Below are 5,719 nucleotides of genomic sequence, written 5' to 3'. Positions count from 1 at the left end.
AGAATGATCGTTCTACCTTCTGTAGCTTTACCTTTTCTGATTCTACCTTTTATGATTATACCTTTTGTGATTCTACCTTTTTTATGTACTACCTTTTCTATGTTCTACCTTTTGTATGTTCTACCTTCTGTATGTTCTACATCTTGTATGTTCTACCTTTTGTATGTACTACCTTTTGTGATTCTACCTTTTTTATGTTCTACCTTTTGTATGTTTTACCTTTTGTATGTTCTACCTTTTGTATGTTGTAAGTAAGTTATTTTAAAACCAATACAACTATGTAGTAATACAACAAACTGTACAATAAAACTAGATCATGTACTTTCCTTTTGAATCGCATTCGAATATAAACCATTCCTCAACCCATGTTGGTTTTTTACTTCTTCTTAAAGCCATCCTCTCCTCTGAATCAGGTTTACTGCAGTATCCTGGGATGGATCTGATCTCCTCTGAATAAAATTTACTGAAGTATCCTGGGATGGATCTGATCTCCTCTGAATAAGGTTTACTGAAGTAGCCTAGGATGGATCTGATCCTTTCTGAATAAGGTTTACTGCAGTATCCTGGGATGCATCTGATCTCCTCTGAATAAGGTTTACTGAAGTATCCTAGGATGGATCTGATCTCCTCTGAATAAGGTTTACTGCAGTATCCTGGGATGGATCTGATCTCCTCTGAATAAGGTTTACTGAAGTATCCTAGGATGGATCTGATCTCCTCCGAATAAGGTTTACTGAAGTAACCTAGGATGGATCTGATCTCCTCCGAATAAGGTTTACTAAAGTATCCTAGGACGGATCTGATCTCCTCCGAATAAGGTTTACTGAAGTATCGTGGGATGGATCTGATCTCCTCTGAATAAGGTTTACTGAAGTATCCTGGGATGGATCTGATCTTCTCTGAATATGGTTTACTGAAGTATCCTACGATGGATCTGATCTCCTCTGAATAAGGTTTACTAAAGTATCCTGGGATGGATCTGATCTCCTCTGAATAAGGTTTACTAAAGTATCCAAGGATGGATCTTATCTCCTCTGAATAATGTGTAATAAACTATCCTAGGATGGATCTGATCTCCTCTGAATAATGTTTACTAAAGTATCCAGGGATGGATCTGGTCTCCTCTGAATAATGTGTAATAAAGTATACTGGGATGGATCTGATCTCCTATTTGTTCAATGGTTCTATGAGAACTATTCAAACCTCAGAGCGTCCCTTGGTTTTCAAAAAGAGAGAGAGAAGAGATATTCTCCAAATATTTTCTCCAATCCCATTCAACGAAAGCAAAAATATTAGATATTTATATTAATATAATTTCATTGTTTGAAATTATAATGTTCTATATTTACTAACCCTAAGTGCATGGTCTCACTAATTCTCTTTTTGCGACCAGGGCATGCACAGCATTTGTGTTAAATTCCTGCTAAGTATAGGAAAATTTAGGAGTTGAATTCCTTATCCACTGAAGAAACTACAGACTTAACCCTATAAAGGGTGGGGCCGGGGAGTCCGAATCTAAAGACTAGATGGCATAGGCACCCCGACGCACTCCCCCCCCCCTTCCTAGGAAAAAAGGATTTCAGCTAAGGTAAAAAAGCAACATATATTTTTATATCCATCTTCAAAAATATCAGTTTCAGACCATAGCTTGAATAGCTTTTATACACTTCGCTACCAATAACAGCATTTTACCTGAAAATAAATTCTGCGGCTAAGGTAAAAAACGTTAGTGAAAATCTTCGGTAAAGCCTAGAAACCTAAAACTTAGCCAGAGAGATTCAATCCAAAAAAAACCTCATGTCTAAAACTTTCTGTTTGACCTAAAGAAAATTGAGTAATCATTCATGGAGAAAATGAGGCCTATAGAGTAATATTTACAGATTATAATCAATTAAATGTATTCCAAGTCACTGTTTTCATTTGTTAAACATAAATACTGTTTGGTTTTATGTTCTTTACTCCAGTTATTAAGTTTTTACTGGATCATTGGATGACAATGTAGAGACGATTGTACGGATATGGAATTTAAACTGTAAACTTTTTTCTTGCTTTGCTAAATCATAGTATATTGTAAGTATATTGTTAAAAGGCTATATTTCGGACAGAAGAGTTATTTCAACTTTGGGATCGTCATATTTTAAGATTTTTAGGTCGTCTTTACAGTCTCATCCTTTGTGGATAATCCTATACATGGAAATCAAATGAGTGACAAACTGTTTTATCATCACGATATCCATAAATATTCTAGTATTACAATCTTAACAACATTTAACCAATTAAACTATAGGGTTGGTGTTAAGTTTCTTTCTGATGATTCGATAAATGTCTGCAAACAGAAATATGAAACCTCAAATTTTTGAAAGACAAAAAAACAATGAGACATATACAGCCGTTTTTAACTCTCGTTGGTATTTATTATTGATTAAAAATTAATTGTATCTCTAAATTCCAATCTCTTGGACACTCTGTATCAAACCTATACATGTCTAGGATATATAAAGTGACGTCACACTGCCTTAGTCCTACTCCAGGTCTGATTGTGAACAGGAACTGGATAGAAGCGCCGGGTTTACCATACAGGAGTTTAGTTACCAGCCCCACATTGTAGTGTACAGTTTTGAGCAGTGTGATGTTGGGTGGTACAGGATACAGGATACAGTGAAGACTACGCAATCTATGCAATCTACGCAAATAATATAGAATATTACAAAGCATTACTTAAAGTTATTTTAACTAAAAAATATGTTTTTATTAATGTTTGATAAGTTTGTTTCCCACTCCGTAATAATACGCTTTTTTACGTTATTAGTATATTAGATTTTACTAACTTGTGAAACATCTTGGCATGTGTTTTCAATATTATATTTAGTTGTTACCGACTTTTTAAATTGTCTGTCATCAGACATAAGTGCTACCTTCCAATTAAAAAGCATGTCAGATTCCTTAAAACCTTGATCAGTAATGTAGAAGATAACGTCGGTTTTCAAGATGTTTAATTCTGATATTTTCTTGCCTGTTTCTGAAGCAATAAAAGAAATAAATGCGCAAGTAACATTTGCAAAGAAACCAAAATAGTATTGGGGCTCAGTCCCCTCGTCCGTAGACCAGGGAACTCTATGGTTTTCAGAGAGTTTTCGGGCCCAATTGGATCTTGAGCCCCCCCCACCCCCTCCCCCTGGCAAGAAAAACAATTAAGCCCTGGACAATTCTCGAATACGCCCCTGGACTGACAACAGTGATAGAATGATAAAACATTGCGAATATTTTTTTAACAAATGTTTTCTTTGTAAACTTTCTTAAACTTTCCCAAGAAACAATTTGCGAAAATTTCCGTTTATTTGATCTCCACTGTTGCAAAGAAACAAAGGCTAAACTGGATATTTTGTTTCTGTTTATAAATAATGTAATTTTCTCTAGTTCTCCCTGTTTTTACCCTGTAAATTTTCAATTTAACCATCTCCAGGGGAGTATTCAGGAATTTTTTAGGGGGGGCTTACATTTCTTTCTTCACAGGGGGGGGGGGGTCAGCACCCGTTGGGCCTGAAACACCCCTGAAATTTCACTGGTCTGGGATGGGCTTAGCCCCCAAGCCCCACCCCTGAATACGCATCTGACCGCCTCTGAGAGTGGGAATGTTCAATGCAGTGCTTAGGATCCGGATCCGTTGGATCCGCAAGATTTTGGCTTCCTGGATCCGGATCCGGATCCGCAAGAATATGCTGATCCACGGATCCGGATCCGCATCAAAATTAAATGGATCCTAAGCACTGGTTCAATGTTTATCCATCTTATTTCCGTCTGTAAGCGAGAGTTCAGGAATATTCTAGAATGTTTTGGAAGTTAGGATAAAGCTGTGTATTTGTGGAGGTTTGGAGTGTGGACAGACAGCTAATTCTAGATTAAACCTTTAGTCATAATTTGCTTAAAGGGAACCATTGTGAATCGGACATTGCCATCTTTGCATGGAGGGTCACTTGAATTTACACTTACAGTAGTACTTTTATGTACGTTGGAAAACTTAGAAAACAAGTTATTTGGAAAACAAACAAAGTAAGTCGACTTTAGCAAACAATTCCTTGCAATTGCAGTTTGCTCAATGAAAATTTCAAAAAAAAAATTTGAAAAAAGTTCCTGAATCATAAAGGAAAAAGTGATGATAATATTTTTTCCTTGTAAAACAAATTTTTCTATTCTATTTTTGAATATCAAACTCTTCCAGCTAAATGAGTGCAGGTGAAAAACTGTAAGGGGATATACAAGGTGTCCCGCGAAACATGACTGTTGGTAAATAGTTTAGAAAATCTTCCTCCATAATTTGCTAAGTTGTTTAATACCAAAGATACTAATAAAAATATTATAACGGAGTCATATTATAGTAAAATATACTTGAGCAAAAGACTTTTTAAACGAAATTAACATCAAACAGCCTTTAATATCTAATACGGTGAATGGAAGACGACATTCAAAACTCTTTACCAACTGTCATGTTTCGTGGGACACCCTGTACCATACCAAAAGTATACTTTGAATTCTATTTTAATCCGATGTTTCTGTAACAAGTTAGCACTGACTTACTCCAATGTCCAAATAAATGAAAGGATTCTGGTAGTGGATAAAATCTAAACATCAGATAGAAAAAAAGAAAATAATTCAATTTTTCCTCTTTTTACATCTACCCTCCCTAATTTTTTCGCAAACACTCTCTTTAATAAGAAGAAATAATATGCATGGTGTTGATTAATTTGAAAACATTCAATTGGTGTCAAGTCAAATCTAATTTAATCTATTCTTGGTCACATTTCTGTATGTATATAGTATACAGTACACACATATATTAACAATACACACAGTATATGTTAATAAATAAATATTAAGGAAAAAAGAAACGAATGAGGGAGAGCGGAGGAAGGAGGGAAAGCAAGGGAGAAGGAAGGCGGGAGATGGAAAAGGGGGAAGGAGGGTGAAAGATTGGGAAGGAGGGTTAAGAATGGAAGAATGAAGAAGGTATGTGAAGAGAAAAGAAGGAAAGGTGGGAGAATAATGGAGAAAAAAGAAAAAGGGAAAAAAGAGAGAAAGAAGATAAAGGAAAGATTGATTAATTAATTATTAATTTTTTTTTGTTTTTACTTAAACAAATGCTTTTCAATTTATACAGTTAAATCCTAAATGAGCCATACATCGCAAGAATTTATCAAATGTCGTCTTGACAATTTTTCAATGGCTTTGATACTATTTTACGTAAATCTCAGTGTTTGCGAAAATGAATAAATATGCTGGAACAATTTTAAAGAGCTCCATATTATCATTTAATTAAAAAACTAAATATCTGCAACATTCCATTATCAGAAAGTGAAAAATACGACATTTGATGAATTCTTTCGATGTATGGCTTATTTAGGGTTTAACTGTACAATTTAAAAGATTAACAAAATTGCATAGATTTATTTTATCAGACAGATTTTAATAAATATCAAGTCAGCAAATTGTAAACTCAGAGAATTGAAACAGAACAACGGACTAAGAAATTGGTAAATTATGCGAAGCTTTCTTTCTTAGCTTATTCAATATGCATGGTTATGATATCATATCTGAAATCTTTTTATGATATCATGTGTCGCATATATTAAGTATATGATCTCAGACCTACTACTATTTAAAGATCATGTGACACACACAAATGGCATGATTTCATTCTCACGTCTATTATTTTTTATGAATA

This window comes from Eurytemora carolleeae, unplaced genomic scaffold (assembly GCF_000591075.1).
Source record: "Eurytemora carolleeae unplaced genomic scaffold, Eaff_2.0 scaffold1420, whole genome shotgun sequence".
NCBI classification, from domain to species: Eukaryota; Metazoa; Arthropoda; class Copepoda; order Calanoida; family Temoridae; genus Eurytemora; species Eurytemora carolleeae.
Note: the sequence above shows the minus strand (reverse complement) of the source record.